Source organism: Petromyzon marinus, chromosome 27, assembly GCF_048934315.1.
Source record: "Petromyzon marinus isolate PM22_M1 ecotype Great Lakes invasive population chromosome 27, UKy_Petmar_22M1.pri1.0, whole genome shotgun sequence".
NCBI classification, from domain to species: domain Eukaryota; kingdom Metazoa; phylum Chordata; class Hyperoartia; order Petromyzontiformes; family Petromyzontidae; genus Petromyzon; species Petromyzon marinus.
In genome coordinates this window covers 1,784,132-1,805,017 of record NC_133693.1, presented here as the reverse complement: position 1 = coordinate 1,805,017, position 20,886 = coordinate 1,784,132, and positions in this window count along the sequence as shown.

The window sequence follows — 20,886 nt, the reverse complement described above, 5'->3', positions numbered from 1 at the left end:
TCACAGATGTCCGGTATGTGCGGGTCAGCAAGTTACAACAACAAACAATACAAACAAAAACGATAGGAGACTGAGGCATAGGCGGATATGTGAACAGGTCGTTTGAGTAAACATATCTTGACAATGGCAGTGGTGACGTCGTGCACAGATAGGGCGACTGGGCAAGAAGAACGAACATTCTCTGTGGTACTTGAGAAGTACAAGTACCGACCCTAACCACGAGGGCCGTGGGCATGGTACGGGTGGGGCACGGTACGGGTGGGACACGGCACGGGTGGGGCACGGTACCGGTGGGACACGAGTCGGGTGGCGGGTGGAGCACGGCACGGGTGGGACACGGTACGGGTGGGGCACGGTACGGGTGGGACACGGTACGGGTGGGACACGGCACGGGTGGGGCACGGTACCGGTGGGACACGAGTCGGGTGGCGGGTGGGGCATGGCACGGGTGGGGCACGGTACCGGTGGGACACGAGTCGGGTGGCGGGTGGGGCACGGCACGGGTGGGGCACGGCACGGGTGGGGCACGGTACGGGTGAGCACGAGTCGGGTGGCGGGTGGGGCACCGTAGAATGAGACAGCCCCGATGGCACGAGAAGTGGAGACAGAGTTGGGAGGGCCGCTAGGGGACTTGGTGGCTGTTGGCAAGACGATGAGCCATGATGGACAGCGGGTGGAGAATTGAGCACTGGAGATCCCTGGGGGGGGGGGGGGCTTATGGAGCGAGGGCTGAATCGGGATGAAGCTTAGGAGGGGCGTGAGTGGCGGATAAGGAGTTAGATCATGGAGGAGGGGAGGAGGGAGGCAGAGCCAGGCTGGGGAGGTTGGCGGCACTCACGGGGCCCCGGGCGAGAGCACGAGGAGCGCGGGAGGGTCGCCGGAGTCGCCGGGTGAATGTGGAGCGGAGCGAGTGGCCGAGCATTGAACGGGCCAATGGGCCAGCTGGACAGCGTGCGGAGTTCTGGATAGGGTCCACGTGGGGACGGGGAGCTGCGTGTTACAAACGCACCCTACATTGATTGAGAGGCACTGTGAATCGCCCCTGAGCGTAACGAAGGTGGTCATTTACATATGCCGGCAAGATTAAGAGTGCACAAGTGCGTGTGAAAAGGTCAGATTTGAGAACATTTGTAGGAAGTGACAGTTGCACCACTGTGCCCAAATACTGCCCTGGGTGTGGGCAGTCCATTGAGGGGGGCGGATATGCAAAACTAGCTTTTTTGCCCGTCCAAGGACGGGTGAATATTGCAGTAAATATGAAATATTCAGTAGAAAAATTGTTCAGCTCATGATTATGAATGAAGGGGGGGGGGGGGTGCCCCATGTAGAGTGACGTTACCCGCTAATGGTTGTTGGGGAGGGGTGCGGCATGTGGAGTGATGCGATCTTCTTTTGCGTTCGTGTAAATTTCCACGCGGGCATGAATATTAATGAGTGGGGGGGGGGGGGGGCTCTTTTGCAGTGACGTCACGCGCGGATTTAGCAGTGTGCTGCGTAGATTTATATTTTACCGTCACTTTCTGTAAAGAAACGTCATATTTGAAGCGACTTTGTGTAATAGATTAATTAATTTAGCTCGACCTTCCTTTGCGTTCGTGTAAAAATCCACCCACTCACGAATATTAATGAGGGGGGGTGAGCCTCATGTGGAATGACGTCACGCGGGGGGGGTGGGCCTCATGTGGAGTGACGTCACGCGCGGGACTGACAGACATTTCTGGGTGATTATCGTAGGTCATTGCAATGTATCTGTGTTGCCACCTGTCCCGGTTTCACTCGGTTGGCAACAGGAAGTGCTTTGTACCGACATCTGGTTAACGGTATCGCGTCGAAGTTTATTGCAGTAAACCACGCGGTGTAGTGATGGTGACAGACCTCGCGCTCACCCACAAAGCAAGCTGCGGGTTTTGGTCTTCGATGAGGAAAAGGTGGCAACGCCAGTTCACGCAAATGAGGCTCTTTTTCAAAACGTTCACGTGAAGTGTGTGTTTTTTTTCTTTCCTGGCGTTTCTTGACATCGACGCAAATCATGCGCCAGTAACGAGGGCTGAATGTGGAAGGGAGCCCTTACACTCAATCCCGCTCGTTAACACAATCAGCTGTATTGGCTGACATGAACATTTTACATGACCGCCTAGGTTGGAAATAGCGTCTGACAGGTCGAGTGAAAAAATGAGTTTGCAGTTCACTTCAACAAAACTTTTTCGAGTCTTTGAAATTTCAATCTGACACTAACATTGGACTTTTTTTTGGATAATTTATTTCAATGGCCTTAGATGTTGGATGTCTTTGTTACGGGAGTTCATAAAAGTAATCAATTGTATTAATCTTCCCATGGTCCTACAAGCCGCAGAGTTGCTTTGGAAAGGGGGGTGGTGATGGTAACTAAGCCAAACGTTGATAGATATTAATTCCAGTATTACCTACTACTATAATCACCCAGAGATGTCTGTCTGTCCCGCGCGTGACGTCAATCCACATGAGGCCCACCCCCCGCGTGACGTCATTCCACATGAGGCCCACTCTCCCTCATTAATATTCATGAGTGGGTGGATTTTTACACTAACGCAGAGGAAGGTCGAGCTGAATTCAATAATTTATTTCGCAAAGCCGCTTCAAATATGACGTTTCTTTACAGAAAGTGACGGTAAAAAATAAATCTACGCAGCACAGTGCTACATCCGTGCGTGACGTCACTGCAAAAGAGCCCCTCCCCCCTACGTCATTAATATTCATGCCCGCATGTAAATTTACACTGACGCACAAGAAGGTTGCGCACTCCACAAGCCGCACCCCTCTCCTCATTAATAATCATGAGCGGGTGACGTTACTCCACATGCCGCACCCCTCCACAATAACCATGAGGGGGTGACGTCACTCCACATGCCGCAACGCTCCCCAATAACCATTAGCGGGTGACGTCACTCCACATGGGGCAACCCCCCCCCTCATTAGTCATCACGAGCTGAACAATTTTTCTATTTAATATTTCAGATTTACTGTAACATACACCCGTCCTTGGACGGGCAAAGCATATAGTTCTATGTAATTACCGATATATCGTTATGCTTTAAGCACAATTTGAGCTGCTGTAATTGAGTGTTTTCAAGAAAGGAATATGTCAAGCAAATCCCATTAAAATCACTTTTTGAATGCTTACAAAGAAATATTGATTTTTTTTCAAATAGTGACTGAAATTAGTTTTTGTCATTATTGCAATGAAATATTACGTGTATCAAATAAAACATCAACAATGTAGTGAAGTTTACACTTTGTAAAATATACACGTAGTACAAAATAGACTTTTAAATGGCAAAATTATAACCAATAAAATTTAATCAAATCACAAGTTCAATGCAGGGACAGCATATAAAGTTTGGGATTGAGTAATTTTTACGCGTAAAAATAAATACCACTTATTTTACCAATTTTTTTTAATTAAACTTCGTAATCTATGCCGTCTTAATGGGCCTAAGAAGTGTGAGATGAAATAAAAAAATATGGTGAAATAACACCCATTCTGCAACCACGAGGGACAATGTCACGTGGGCAAGTATAAATGTGAAACGTTCACTTTTGAAAATAATAAGAATATAAATTCACCTGTGCAAATATCGAGTCTGTCACTTCAAGCCGCCATGAATTAATGCAGTGTTGCATTATGTAATTAGGTTGAGAGATGATATCGGATCCTACTGAGACCATTGCGCATTCAATATTATGACATTGTGAAAAAGTTTAAAGAGCTGTTTGTGTTATGAGTTTCCTGCTGATTTGGAAGTTTTATGTTTGATTACTCAAACTATTAATCGCACTTTTCTAAGTTAAACAACACGCCCAACGTCTTATCCGATTCTTTAAATGAGATTAAAAAAGAATCAAGATATTAAAGGCCATAAACACTTTTAGAAATGCAGAGAACATATTGAACATACTGAATTGATTTTAAAGATCAGTAGCAATGGTAGACAGCACTCATTTCTTCCAACTATGAATGTTAAGCCTTGTACAGCAACTTCTGCAATGCTACAAATATGCCACGGGGTAAATCAGAAATGACTGGCTATTATGAACATATCATGAATTACTCATGTAACACATGTAACACGTAACATATGTAACACATGTAACACGTGTAACATATGTAACACATGCAACACATGTAACACATGCAACATATGTAACACGTGTAAAATATGTAAAATATGTAATTGAGCAACACATGCATCGCACGTGTTATATTAACAATGAAGGGTCGTGAAATGTGAAATATTGTAGCCAATCAAATTATTTAGTTTTACTGGATACAAATATTATGAAGAGCTTTACACAAGTTTCATTTTTAAAAGTCATAAATATTGTATCGCTTAGACTGAGTAAAAAAATAACGTGACTCCAATCAAGACAGAACAAAAATCGATGAATTTAATTTTAATAATATAATATTGACGTATTATCATAAAGAATGCTCGTAGCAGAAATATTGGCAGGAGTAATCGATGTGCAGCAATGAAAGCAATGATGTAATCAATTAAGGGATTCTGTTTTCCTTACCCTGTATATAAAATGTAAAAATGTGAGGTCTTGCTTTGGAATTTATCTTGACGATTTTTTTTTAAAGATGCTCGTTACAATTTACTAGACACCGTTTTGACAGTTGCAACAAAGTAAAAGTTTCTAGCATCCCTTTGTCCCCACTCGGGAGTGTGCATGGACTTGTGTATGGTGGGATAAAGTGTGAGTACACACACATCTTTACTGGACATCAGTGACCCTACTGAACATCTGTAAACAAAAAAAAGCTTTATAGCGTATTGGATTCCTCCAGTATAAATAAATATTCTGATTCTCTTTCTTCCGGGATGTCTGGCCACGGCGTGGAAGAGTAGGCCAAAGTAAACTCTAGAGGGGCTCTCGAAAGCTCCTGGCAGCGGAGGGCCTTCAGCCAGCACTGGCATGAGGGCGCAGCTGCAGAGCTGCACCAGAACGCTGCTGCTAATGCGTTGTAAGATTAAAACCCGAACCAAAGGCTCACATGAAGGCAAGGCCCAGTGTTGTTTAATCTCTGGGAAGATCTTGTGCGTATGTGTGTGTGTGTGCGTGCCATCCCTGTGTTTTCCCACTGCTCTTCAGTATTTATAAAGAAAATATCACTCCTGTGTGCACATCACATCAGTCATCAGATTTCTCTGGAGACCAATGTGTTATTCTTGTTAATTTTTTCCATCAATATATTCCAGTTTAACACGAAGGCCATAGCGACCAATATCACCCATAATAGAGGTTTTTGGGTTAGATTACGTAAATATATAAATGTGTCGTTAAATCCCGCCACCACCCGACACAGCCAACTAGTAAGGGTTGTCACGTAAACAGAACGTGGCAATTCTTCACGAGTACAGCACTAATATATAGTGTAGTGTATAGTGTAGTATACTAGTATAGCACACCGTTGCGTTGGAGAGCCAAGCCACAACATTTACAATCTGAGTACGACGTTTCGCAAGTAATTACAACTAGCTTCATCAGGCGACAGCCAGATTTGTGGAGAAGTCTTACTGTTACGTTCCTTATATAGAGGCACAATGTGTGTGTATGGGGGGGGTTCCAACTGCATTTCTACATCATGACCCGAGATGAAGAATTAATACGGAAATATTGTACAGCGTTACATCCAGTATATCAGACTATGGCCACGACTACATAGGTCCCTGCGTTTCTGCTGTTGTGCTGTTTAGCATCATATCCTACGTTTTACTCCACGTGCTGGGAGTTTCTTTAAGACAGCTCCTGGAGAAGCTGTCAGCCCGTGCAGCGATCACGCTGAAAAGCACGCGACACAGCCTGCAAACACTCATCGGAGAGAGAGCGATACTTGCATGTTTATCATTACATATGTTGAACTTCTTTCGCACCGTACGTAGCCAACCATACTCATAGGAGGTGCGGTGGAAGGACAACAAACTAAACATAAAAAAGTAGTCCGAAGGAAATTTGTTTTCAATCTACATTTAAAAGTACACAGCTCCAGTGGCTTCATAATATCAGAAGGAAAGAGCATTCCAGACGGCTGCAGAAGCGCATCTGAAGGGCGCGACGAAGTGGTCGTCTTTGTAATGACGTTGTCATTGCTTTTATTATATTGTCTGTCTCGTGCAAGTAACACCGAATTGTTTAATTCTCAGAGCTGACTTTAATGTGAGTTTCTTGTGCGGTTATTGGTGACCGTGCCGAGACCGTAATCTCACTGCACCTCAGAACCCGGTTTAATCATGTGTGATTACTCAGCTTTGAATCCCAAACCTCGGCAATGCTGACTCAATGCCTGGTCTCTGAGCCACCCAGCTACCTCGAAAACAAATGTCTTATCGTAAATTAGTAGAGTAATTTGGTTGCTGATATTATTGATTAAAATATCAATTTAATTTGTGTTGGAGAAAAAAACCCTGATAGAACTTATTGCATATTTAGCTTACGCATTGTGACCTTTATTTCACACATTTGCGCAGTAAATAATGACGTCACCTTCGAAAAAGCATAACCGTGTTCGGATTGACAGCAAAATGCAAGTACATATTTTTTACTTTTTACGAATGCACAGAATTTGTAGGGCGGTTGCGGTGTTTTTAGAGCGTCCTTTTTTTGTGACGTCCTTTGTTTTCATTCGATAATCTCATTTTACTCTGCAATGTTTCAAGTCTATTTCACGTCACGCTACATGTAAGCGGGCACCCCGTGCATCCGTCGCAAGAAGAGTAAAGCAGACCCCGATGTTGAGCTGAGATATTCATGATGCATCATCATCATCATCATCCTCTAGATATTTTTTTATTTACCTATTCACTATGTGTATATACTGTCAACTACAATGTTTGGTGTGGCTTTATTTAATTTGCAATTGACGCGCCAATAAAGCTAGCATTAATCTGCCATGTCACGTGTTTTTTTCTTCGGATTTCAATACGTCTCTACAAACTCCGGACGACCTGCATAGTATTTATGAGCGCCTGTGTTATTGATCGAGTGAAATGGCTCTGTAATTGTTCACTCAATGTAATCATAATTCAGCTTCTAATCCTAACATTAACAAGGACATTTGGATCTGCATCTTTAGTGTGTGTTTGGAATATTTGGCTGCTATAAATTTCCACTTGATAAGCCACTTCGTTGAGCTATTATTCGTGGCCAGATCGCTTCTGAAAAAGAGCTATATAGCTCAGTGAGCCTTACCCGGGTAAAATAAAAAAAAAAGTTTCGTTATCTTTAGGATCTAGAGTCGAGGAAATGCAAATTATAAACCTGTTGCTAAGGGGGTCACTGGTAGCAGGTCTACTTGTAATGCATACGGTGAATGCAGCACCAGCCCACTAGCAGGCATCGGGTTCGCCAGTCCAGGGCGATGTTGTTACGTGGATTTTCTGAAGCAAGAAATTCGAGAGCGATTTATCTAATTTTGACCATGACGCCGGAACACATGGCACTACCCTTTTCGGATGACTTCACAGAGGGTCTTTAACGTTCATTGTGAATCAGACGGCGTGTATTTATGGTCAATGCACCGTTATATACATATTTAGACTCATGGAGTGTGTTTATGTAATAGGCACTCGTATGCAGCTGTGAAATTATTACACTGTCTTTGTGCAGTAATATAAATACACTTTATGGGCTGTTTGAGTTTGTAAGAATCTCCACTACTTTTAAGGGCCTTAACAAAAAGTACTTGTGACATTTTATCTGTTTTGAAAATAAATTTTCGTGTCATTTATTCCCAAGGAATAAGCAGTATATCTGCTATGGGAAGCCGCCGTTAAGATCGGTTTGTGCACACACTGCGTTTCAAAAGTAAAATTGCCTCGCTATTTTGACTTGCCCTAGAACTGCTCTGGTTGATAAGCTTTTTCATGCACTGTTTTTCAACACAACAGATTAACGTCGCATTAAAGAGACGGCGGGCGCCCACCGAAGGGAGATGGAGCAATGAAATGAGTTTGTATACGGGTGGTAGGTGCAGTGTTACATCGCAAAATCGTGAGTGGTGGTAATGGCTTGGGGAAGCCTTCATCCTGTGGTGTATGTATTGTGAACTTCTTTCGCACCGTACGTAGCCAACCGTGCTAATGACCATGGCTGATGATAAAGCGAGAGGCATTTCCCCGAGTAACGTGTTGTTTATTTTAGTTGAGTGAAAGTGTTCGTAGTTGACAAGAAAGAGGTACACGGATTGGAGGTATGCGACGCGGTAGTATTATTAAATTAAATTATTACATGGAATTATTTTACGCAAGCTGTTTTCGTGCAGTGTATAACCTAATTTCAGTGATGTTTTTTTCTTCAGAAAACATGCCCTTGTATATTTTTATTTGCTACTGTTAATATTTCATAGTGTGCTATCTATATGTGATAATCGATTAAGGAAGTGGTTACAAACGAGGCCATCTTTGACTGTGGCCATGAAGATATTAAGCGATGTTTAAAACATTCATATTAATTCTAGATTTGAAGCTTTCGTGACTGCAAAGATCCATACTCTTTGGTTCTATTCGGTAAAGTCACGTAGGTAAAAAATAAAACAACAAAAAATAAAAATGAAAATACAAAATAAAACAAAAAATCACGACGTTTCGGCCACAACACAAGTGGCCTTCATCAGGTGAAGGGACCAAACTGTCCAGAGGACAGCGTTGGAGTGAAGAAAGCCAAGCGCAGGTCGCCTCCTTATAAACTGTGAGGGGGTAAACAGAAATCGCCTTGACAAAGGAAATTAGCATAAAACGTACTACTGATTGAATGGTTTATTTTTCTTTTAATAAACCTTGCACTGTATCATTCAAGAAAAGCCGCAACAAAACACTGGTGAAACCTGGAATTCGACGAACATTCTTAAAATATAGTCATAGTTATTTCACTATTACTCCTGCAATACTCTTTATGCACACTTTATTTTATTTTTTAGCGAACTGAAACATCGGTGTGGACTTGGGCAGGACACGCCGCAAGACACGTTGCTAGGAGAGATGGTCAATAAAAATAATAATGGAAGTGCAGTCAAGGAATTGAAGGTGTGTGATAGGACATGTAATGAAGAGATGGAGCAATGGCATCAGCTCTTGTGCAGATGCTTGGTGGATTATTACATCACAGAATCATAAGAGGTGGCAGCAAATTGTGGAGGCCTTTATTAAGCAGTGAATATACCATGAATGATGATGATAATATAAAGTCAATAAATACGATTTCATCATTAGCTAATGCCAATCTCTTTGTACCTTAAATGTCTTTCTGTGAATGGCATACTGAACTAAAGGAGTAAAATGCACGCTCTTTTGATAAGTGTTGAAAAAACATAGGTACAGCATAGCCCTGCAATTGCTTTCTCACGCCACTGCTCATAAAAGGCCTCCCAATAGTCGTAATCATTGTGTCATTATTGCACTCACCAGCGCCATCACCGCCATTCCGACGGAGCAATCCAGCCCGCTTGTGTCGCCGCGTCTCTGTGGCACTGCTTCCAAACCCGGCGCAGGGCCATCGTTGGCGCCCGCAGCGTGAACAATCTCCTCGACTCCGCATTTACCGGTTCACTGTGCTCAGCAGCACCCCTGAAGGGGATTGGAACCCTCAGGCTACCAACTTTGGCCATTGATTTCAGAACAACATTAACCACATCACCCAGCCTATATATATAAAGTATTCCGGATTCAAGTTACCCCCCCCCCCCCCAGAACAAGCTCGTGACCCAGATAAATCAGCCCTGCATGATTGTTCTCAGGTGATACGTATTTTGTGTAGGCATGACCACGATGGTTCTCCCGTCACGAGGAGCCCCCCATCCCGAGCAACTGAAGCAACGACCCCCGTGATCTCCGGAGCAAAACAAAATACGTCAATGAGGATGAGCCCTGCGCTGCCGGAGGGGGGGGGGTCTCCGATGATTCAAAAGCAGCGGGGGGAATTGCTCTGAGGAATGACTCGAGTGCAGCCCAAGCAACGTCGAGAAAAGCAACAACAAAGACAAAATCCCGCGCTGGTGAGAGTGAGCAAGTGCGATGATGTCCTGCTGCTGCCATTTAGCGTGAAATTCGCTCCTCAGCCTATTTCTGTTGCAGCGGCCAGGATATCGCTGTCCATGGTGCTAAAGCTGAAATCGCTGGAGGTCAGCCAAACACACACTGACTGAGTGAAGGACTCCGAGGGATAAAGGCTACCACAAGTTTAGTTGCCCACCCCCTCCAGAACTGCAGTACGTGTGCATTAGCATGCAGTGCGTAAGCTCATTCAAATTATGTTGTTCCTTGGCAGAGCATCCTAATTGGATGGAGTCTCGTTATGACATTTGCGCATGCAATTTTTTGAGCGTTTTCCAACGTAAGAGCCGTTGCATGTAGTCGTTTTTCATTTCGTTTTGTTACGAAAAAAACAATGCACGTGTTAACGCTAGACCTCCGTTCAACACCAAAAACGAATGTGCCTTTTATTGAAATAGATGCGCTTGTCTCATTTCCTCGAAGTCCAACATTAATCGCCAGGGTAATGAATTAGGAGTTGTGATGGCCAGGAATGGTAAGCGCCACCCAGCGGTGTTGTGAGTCGGAGACCGCTTTTGTCTGACCTTGGACACTTGGGGAAATCTGGTTTAGGCGAGAGCAGCGGTTCAACTGGTGGGGTCGTTTAATGGGAGCGTACACTGTGGCATGTATACCACGCAAGGTACATTTGGAATGCGTGCGGGGAATGGCGGTGCGGTGACAAAAGACACACAACATTTAAAAACAAAGACTACCTTTAAATGTGTTGCACGTATATTTACCGTCTGCATACATATCGACCGCAACGGGGCCAAATCATTGGGGAACTAACTGAAAACCCTCGAGAATATTTGGGGAATAAATAAAAAAAACATGCACGCAAGCCTATATATATAAATGACGAAATTAAACGTTACATGCAAGTAAAGATGAAACGCAAACCCCCTACCCAAACAACGTACTTCTCACAGCACGGTTAACGTGGTACACCCCCGTGAATACCTCGTCTCCACACAGTGCAGCAGGCAGATCGTTCCTCTGGTGTTGATGCACACAATGCAGCCAAAGACGGAGATACCCACTGTGGCAAACATTGAGAAGAATACATCTCCTGTCCCGCAGGTGGCTCCGTTTCTCACTCACCAACGCCACCGCCCTCTCTGAGTGAATCGTGCACAGAAACATCGAGCTGTCACGCAGGCAAGGGTGAGTCTAGGTGCTGTCAGTGAGGACCTCTATGAAGGCCGGCACGACACACGAGGTGGTGAGTCGCCACCACCACGCTTGACCACCTCTGTCTCAACAGTGGTGCTATTTACATGACGCACCGGGTACTCTTTGAAGGCTGAGTCAACCTAGGGGAGGCCCAGATATTGGTTGAGATATTGGTCATCGATATTGGCCATGAGCGAGAATCGAACCCGGGTCATCGGGTCACTGGGTTCGTACCGAAGTGAGCTATCCACTCACTTCCATTCATTGCATGGCCACGAGTGGCTGTCAATTGTGAAGAAAAACAACAGTGAGTCTCAAGGGTAATCCTCTGCCGGGTCATTCTTGAGACTTGACATTTCAGCATCTGGTTTAGTAAGGGGCTCAAGGCCATTATCATCATCAGCCAGGCTCAATCTACCGCTGGATGAAGGCCACCCCAAGGCACCGTCATCGCCCACGATTCTCCGACCATCGTAGCCACGACTCACTTTATTTGTAATTCGTTGACACAAATAGTGCAGCAGTCTCATGAACGAACGCAAACCTAAAGGGGCCAAAGGTCGTCTGACAAGCCATGCCTTTGGTAACGACGCGATTTTCCTCGAACGTGCAATTTGCCGTTTAAAATTAGGTGGGGTAGCCTTTTCGTCAAATGTAAGCCCGAGCCAAGCCTCAGAAGAAGTCACCGATGCCATCGTGGCCATGATGCCTCATCCCGCTGTGGCCCACTCGGCCCGGGCTATGGGGTGCCGCCGCGACATTGGAACGTTTGAAATAAAAAAATGTAAGCAAAAAATTGGGGAAACATACATTTTGTCAAGGACATGCCAGCCTTGGCTGAATGCCCTAGAGAGGGATTATTTTGTTTAATAATGGCTGTACAGCCCCCAGGTAACCAGCAGTGTTTACAATAATTTTTCAAAAAATCACGATAACGCGTATTCATGTATAATCATAATTAAATTTTAAAAGACTTTGGTACACATCGGCAAAGTAGAGTGCAATTTGGATTTAAAGCTTTCGTGACTGCAGGGATTCATATTCTTGGTTCTTTCGGTAAAGTCACGTAGAAGGGAAACAATAAAATAAAACAAATATAAAACAATTAAATTCTCACGCCACTTTTTTCAAATTTTCTTGATGTGGTTTTCACACCTGATTGCTTGTGTTGCAGTCGAAACGTCGTGAAAATATTGTTTTACATTTGTATTATTTTATTGTTTCCCGTCTACGTGACTTAACCGCAAGAACCAAGAATATAAAGTAGAGTGCCTTTAAAGAAACTAATTTGTACGGCTATCTATAACCATTACAGCTCGCAATTAAAATCCACCAACGTCACATTACCTAATAATACCGTGACGGATTAACGCCGAGGTCGCAATCAAGGGCACGTACATATTGCCTCTAATTACTTTGCTACCTACTGTAACACTGATTCAGTTAAACATTCAGTGAGTAGAAAGCAATGGAAAGATACATGAATTGTATGAACTTGATTTTAAAGAAATATTTTGTAATCCGTGAGTATACTGTTATTTCACGGTGATGCACAATCATCATTCGAGGTTGTCGACAAAGTGGAAGGTGAAACTTGACGGCGTTTTTTTTACTGGGACTCGTCTACTGTTATATCACTGCTAGGGACTCCCTCTTGTTCTAGAGATTGCATAACGTGGGTGCTCAACTCCATCTTTGCCCCCTGCAAAAATGTAAAAATAAATAAAATCATTCACATGCATGAATTATGTAATGTTTTCCAACATGGATTGTCCTTTGGAGTACTTTACTTTAATCTGCACAAAGCGCTGCTTTTCATCTTCAGGGGCCCTCGAGTTTCAACCGGCTTTTACACAATTATACAATTATTATACAAATTGCATAGGCCAAGATTTGTACTCATTCCAATCCCCCCACGACATTTTACGCAGGGGAATGCGTGTATAGTTACATAACAAGACCACCACCCCCCCCCCCGTATAGTCTCAACAGACTGTTGGGGACAAGAGCTGTTAGCGAGCACCTGTGCATGGTGGGCGGCCAGCACCAGGCCAATGGCGATGTTTACACACCGCACCAGGTACTCATTTAAGGCTGAGTCGACCTAGGGGAAGCCCTTGACAGGCTCAGATATTCGTTACTGGTGTTGGCCATGAGCTGGAATCGAACTTGGGTTGCCGGCGCACGACTGCTCCCGCACCCACCGGGAGAACACGCCAGCGCACAGACACAAAGACCCCCCGGGATAACCTTAAACGGACTGTTGGAACAAGTGCTGTTAGTGAGCACCTATGAAGGCCGGAACGGCACACGAGGGGGTGTGTGGCCAGCACCACGCCCAACACACACACAGACACACATGCAAACATTGTCACGAACACAGGGAACACACGCAGCCGATCTTCTGGACTTGATGTGTTTAATGAACGTGGCCTTCACCACCGCAATTTCATGGCCGAGGCAAATTGCTGCCTGGATTTCCGTGTCCTTTGGGTTTTGTTGAATATTTTGATCAACTCGTCCGTCTTTCTATGGAGACACGTTCCGAAGAGCAACTCAACTTTCTGCTAAAGCTTTAGTAATCGTGGACCGTGTTCTCAAAGAGTTGCCGTTGCACCCGCGCTGCGGACATAGCTAATGCATTAACGCTTTGAACTTTATTTGGAGGGCGTTAATAATGCAGGCACCATTCAGGAGGGTGAAACAGTTGGATACTCACGTGGTTTTCCAGGTTAGGGCCCGCCCGCGTGTTGAGCATTTCACCCAGGCATTCTCTGTGTGTTGAAACGGTTGCGGAAACGTGACTTAATGCCGGGTATCCTTGTTCGCGAAGCAGCGTGGCTACAGTTACAACACCACCACCGCCGCTGCATTCCAAACATTGAATTAGGCTGAGTTTGTGCGGCCACGCTGGCTGAGAATGTTGAGCCACGGTCAGACAGGCCAGAGTACCAGAGCTTCTCGAGCTTTAACATTCCACGGCACAATTTCCATGTTGCTCGATCGTCGTGGCACACAGAGCCAAGCAAGAAAAACAAAACCGGTGTGGGTCCTTTATCCAGCAGTGGATTGATCATGGCTGATGATGATGTCCGTGCGTGCGGCGTCTCTTTCTCAAGACGGAGCGTGGCCTACCCGCCTCAGCCAATTAACTAAGATAGCGGAGTCGTGCATTGTGTGTGTGTCGATACACGTGTGTGTCTTTGTCTTTGTCTTTTTAATTGCTAATTGTTAGGATGCGTGTCTGATCATCTGTTTGTGGCATGGTTTTATTCGGATTCTGTCTCCTGTGTTTCATTTCAATAGATTTGTCTATTTAATTTCTTGACGCTGATGCCTGCTTGTTGATGTATTTTGCTTATTTAATTTCCGTGTGTATGTGTTAATTATTGTATTTCATTGTCTGCGTTACTCCTTTGATGAATTCGAAATTGCCGCGGCCTACTCAGGATTGAACCGCGACAACACCGTTGCCAAACCAACGCCTCGACCCACACGAGGCCTGGGCTCGATGCAAAGGGAATTTAACAGGCAAATAACATTGCATCACTGTTACTCCTGACAGTCATTTAATGTTGGATACTATTCTGTCCACACCACTGCATCGTAATATGTTCCTTTAAATATTACTGCAAAGTACCAATATAGTGTGTATCATAAAAGAGTGAGCAGGTGTTTGACAGAGGCACAGAACAGGGCTAATAGTCATTGCACACATTTTAATGAGTACATAATAATAGTGCAATCCCTGTGATATGATAATTACATTGGCCATTTTCGTTTTTTTATGTTTCTTTTAACAAATGCATTTTATTTTAAGAGCAGGACATGAATGGATGTGTCTTGTCGTCATCATTTGTTGTGAACAATGTCCCTCCTGTGTATTCAGGAAGATAATTACATTCATTGGGCTGTGGAAACTTATTTGAAAGAATATAAGTTGGGACAGCACTGTTTCACGCAATGTGCTTTTCAAATTCTTTTTGCCAGCTGGTGCGACCGGCTCAGCTGCCGGGGATACATTAGTCTGCAGTCTTCATTCAATTACTTACATTTCTAAATTAGATTCGTAAGATTTTAAGTGGCAAATCCATTTGTTACTTGTGTAGTGAATCACTCCTGAGACACTATTTTAGGAGGCAACAACGTTTATTCTACACTATATATTTTACACACTGTTCACACACGGGATAACTAATTACGGGTCAGAGCAGTCAACATCCTGTCTGACCCACGACGCCGGAGACGGAGACGTAGCACCTCGGGTTCCATTACACCTGTAGACAGCCCTGATTCAGCCTCAAGGCTTCCCTTTTATGCCCCTCAGCGTGGCCTGGCTCCGCCCTCGGCCACGTCCCGTTCTAGAACCTTCCAGGAGGACCTGGGCCGACCTCCACGTGCCACCTGCCCGGCTGCGCCCTTAACCATGCCCCCTCCTGAAACCTTCCAGAAGGTCCTGAGCCATGCTCCCCGTGTCCCCTCGGCCACCTTTGCCCTACATCCTCAACCCCGGCCCATCACGTGTTTTGCCAGCCGGCCGGGGTGACGTGTCCCCACATGCCCCTCTCCACCAGCAGCCAGTACCACGCCCCCTAGTGACCCACTCCGTGGCATTACCTGCTGTGCTGGCTGCTAAACCCATATTTCCTCATTATATTGTACCCAGTGCTAGTGATTTATTCTATGTCACTACACTTGCAATGGGAACCCCCTCCACGAGGGTAAAACAACCTCCATAAACAGAAGGACGCCGTATCGTTTCACGAACTTATGTCGACAGTTTCTGCACGGATTCTAAATAGCATTCCGAAATTGCTGTGCCACCAACATATGGTTCATTCTAAAAATGTGACTCGCACCATAAGTTTTAGTGCTCTCAAAACTATAATTGTTCCCCCCTTTAAGAATAAACGAGCATCGGTTAAACTAGGGCATTCCTACAAGCAGTTGGCATATGGGTGTGGGTGGATTCACTGGTACCAAGTGGCCATGGGGCATTTGACATTTAAATATACCGCCAATGTTATGGATCGCAAAATACCTGGAGCCACAACTGAAATGAAGGAGTCCTTGGCGAATACATTCAAAGTTTTAAATCAATCAAACTTCCTCCACAGCATGCCCGATATTCTGAAAGATATGTATTGATGAATGCGTAATTGTTTGAGAGGTCCCAAACAACAGAAAACCAGTCACAGATCTGCCCATGGTCGGATATATTTCAACACAGATAACATCTTACCACGGTAGGGAGATATTATCTCCCTCGCCCAATATACGGCAGCTCGTGGCTTCGATCTCCACTATTATGCCTAATGCATTAGAATATTTTGCTGTTTTAAAATTTAACATGATAAGCCACTGGCTTGAGCTATAATTTATTGCCAGGTTTCTTCTGAAAAAGAGTTATATAGCGCAGTGAGCCTGACGTGGTAAAATATTTATTTTGTATCGTTGAGATTAAGTTCGAGAAAAAAAATGGATTGACACTTCTTGAACGACTAGCTATATTGCCCGCCCAAGGACTTGTGTATATTGCAGGAAATCTGAAATATTCAGGAGAAAAATTGCTCAGCTCATGAATATTAATGAGGGGGGTTGCCCCATGTGGAATGACGTCATGACGTCACCCCATCATGGTTGTGGAGGGGTGCGGCATGTGGAGTGACGTCACCCGCTAATGATTATTAATGAAAGGGGTGCGGCATGTGGAGTGCGCGATCTTCTTGTGCGTCAGTGTAAATTTCTACGTGGGCATGAATATTAATTAAGGGGGGGGGCTCTTTTGCAGTGACGTCACGCATGGATTTTGCAGTGTGCTGCGAAGATTAATTTTTCACCGTCACTTTCTGTAAAGAAACGTCATATTTGAGGCGACTTTGCGTAATACATTATTTAATTCAGCTCGACCTTCCTCTGCGTTCGGCCTCATGTGGAGTGACGTCACGGACAGACATTTCTTGGTGATCATGGTAGGTAATGTGTATTTTTTTCAGAAGGGGAATGGGTAAAGCAATTGTGGGTGATGGGTATGCAGTATACATTTGTTCACGTATTGTTCGCATTTGCCATCGATGTGGTGCACTCTCCCCATTGAAAACATGAGAAAAAGTAGGTATAATAATAATATCCAGTTCCCGCAGAAGCTCCCAGCACATGGAGTCAAACGTCGGCCATTGTGCCAAACAGCACTGCGGTACAACCTGCAGACACATCTGAGAGAGCGACACGGCACAGGGAGGAACACCAACGCAGATTGTATAATCACGCTCACATGACCTGGGGTGATGCACGGGAGGCAGGCATGCTCTTTTGCCACTCTCGATGCTTTTATTTTTCATCTTTATATCTTTAAAATCCTTCTTAAAAATTTTTTTTTTTTACCTTTTGATTTAAAGATTTCGTGACTGCAGGTATTCATTTTCTTGGTTCTCTAGGTAAAGTCACGTAGAAGGGAAACAATAAAATAATAAAAATATAAAACAATACAATTCTCACGACGTTTGGACCGCAACACAAGCAATCATCATCAGGTGTGAAAACCGCAACGAGAAAATTTGAAAAAAGTTATTTTTAACGTTAAAAATAACCGCCACTTTTTTCTGGGATGCTTTGTCAAGAGATATCAGAAAATCTGCTTCAATTGCGATCTTCAAGTCTCGACTTAAAACCTTCCTGTTCAGAAAGGCTGTGTATTTAACATTAAGCCTTCCATTTCATTACTTTATTCATAACATAAGCGTGTTTTTTTACGTTATTTTATGCTATTATTAGTATACATATATGTGACGTATACATACTATTATTAAATAGGACTTAAACATACACGTAGTATAATTGAGAGATAACTTTAGCCAGTGCTTTGAGAACAAATGATTCCTGGCTGCGAACACCCCTTGATCACGTGGACGTGAGAGACGCAGCTGCCTACCGGTGCAGCAGCAGTAACGATGGGCGTCATGTGTGCAGAAAAAAAAATACTAAAAATAAAACTATATTTTTTATTTTACCAGGTAAGGCCCACTGAGCTATATAGAACTTGTTTTTGTCATAAGCGACTTGGCTATCATTTTTAGTCCAACGAAGTGGCTTGGCACGTGGAAATATATGGCAGCCGAATGCTCCAAACGCGTGTTGATTCTAAAGTTTGAGAGAAAAAACGGAGGACCGGGAGGAATTCCACGCGACTACCGGGAGAGAGACACGCAGATTCCAAATATACAATGAGCATCAGGATCGAGATGGAAACCCACGACCTCCTGCACACCAGGCGAGGTAGTGGACATCTCGCCACCGTGGCGCCAAACGTGCTTTGAAAAACATCGATGGCATATTGTTGACGCAACCGAAAATCATAACTCCCAATTATTGTACGTCTATTTTAAAACCGCATGCATTACCGTATGCCCTGGGGCATCAAACGAACCCCCCGCCCCAACCATTGAATTCTATTCACTTTCAAATCAAATACTTTCAAATTTCTCACCCCCCACCATCACCACCTACCTACCTCAACACGTGTTATCACTTACATCGTACAGTTAAAAAAAATGTGCTCGGTGCTTAGCCGAAAGCGAAGAGCAAACGACCTTGAAAAGTCCGAAGCTTATTCACTGGGGAACTGTACAACAACACGTTAATGATCACCAAACACACACACAACAAGCGCCATTCGCCACTCAGTGGCGGTGAGATCACCACGGCGCTTGTGCCAGGCTATGTGCACCTTGAGGCCACGTGAAGTGTCGAACGCCCGCTGGCAGGAGGTCACGGGGCAGACCCAGGTGCCACGGGTCGACTGACTGAAATGACTGGCTGATGCACCACCTGTGCCCCCTACTGTGCCAACTTGCTGTGCTTTAGCCACCCGGCGCTCCGCTCGTTGTTTTGAGCGTCGCTCCTCCGCCCTCCGTTGTTGTTGGAGGGCGACTGCCTCCAACTGCCCAGTAGCGTCCTTCACGAGCCTCCTCCACAGAGGCCGATCTTGACACCGCTGGTACCAGTCATCAGCAAGTCCACTCAGCTCCACGTCCTCCTGTACCACGTCACTCCATCTCTTCTCTAGCCCGTGCCGCGCCCGTTTAGCCCCCTCGATCCGGCCGAACAAAAGCTGTTTCGGTATGCGATGGATGGGCATGCGGGCTACATGACCCAGCCAACGCAGCCTTGCCTGCCTGAGGAGCTCACCGATGGGGCTTTATCCAGATCTTTGTAGGATATGTGAGCTCTTCACACAATCCAGCTTGGTTAAACCCAGGATGGATCGTAGGCAGGCCACCCTAAATGTTTCTAACCGGCGAAAATGTTCCATTCGGGGGTCCACGTTTCACAAGCGTAGAGAAGGGAGAGAATGACTGTGGCCGAGAAGACCTGAAGCTTCGTGCAGAGCGACATACCAGGTAGCTTCCACACAGCGTTACGCAACCGATGAAAAGACAATGCCGCTCGACTGATTTGGAGTGACACCTCTGCTGTCAAACCGGGGCTGGTCATGAGCACACTGCCCAGGTATGGGAAACTCTCCACTCTCTCCACAACTGCCCTATCACCAATTGGGAGTTGTGGGGGTGGAGTGTCCGATGGTACAAAATACCCAGGCAGGTGCTTAGTTTTTGTGGGGCTGATGGGAAATCCCCACCTCTTAGTGGCAAGCTCCTGGTTCAGCAGCAGCGCCTCCAACTCCTCCTCTGAGGGAGCCGCAATTACCAGATCATCAGCATACATAACGTGGTTGACCAATAGGGAGCCATCCCTTGACCACACCCGGGCATCCATCAGCATCCCATTGTATCTGTACCAGATGGAAATTCCTCCGGTACAGCTATTGAAGGCTTCACGAACTACGTGGTCGAAATATATTGTAAAAAATGTGGGAGCCAGAGGACAACATCCCTGTCGCACCCCAAGGTGTACAGGGAATGGCTCTGACTCCCGGCCACGTAGTTTTACCCGGGCCCGCTCACCATCATGAGGGTCCTTAATGATCGTGAGCAGAGGGTCAGGGACTCCGAAAGCAAGAAGAACAACCCAGAGCCCAGGCCTACTGATGGTATCATAGGCCTTGACCAGGTCAATTAAGCAGAGATGTAGGCCTTGCTGGAATTCCCTACACCTCTGCTGTAGCAGACGGACAGTAAATATGGCATCTGTGCAGGACCACCCTTTCCTGAAAGCGCATTGGGGCTCCGCAAGCCTCTCCTCAGCGTGCCTGGCGAGGCGATGTTGAATAATCCTTGCCAGGGCCTTTCCCGGCACACTGAGGAGTGAGATGCCCCTGTAGTTGTTACAGTCTGTGCGGTCCCCCTTCTTATAGAGGGGGACCACCAGGGCATCCTTCCAATCCACAAACACACACACAAACAGACACGCACAAACACACGCACGCACACACACACATAGACGATTCCCTACCCTAGGCAATACAGCACCCTTGCGCGGTAGTAAACATTAATTAATAATTTGTAAATTTCCCACACGTTGCTCCCCGCCCCCCGTTCTGCTTGGCGTGGGTCTCGGTGGTGTAGCGGTTATCGCTGAGTTGCGCTGCGAACCTGGCGACCCGAGTTTGATTCCCGCTCACGGCCAGCAGGAGTGACGACTGTCTGAACGGGTATTGGGCCTCCCCTAGCTCGACTCAGCCTCA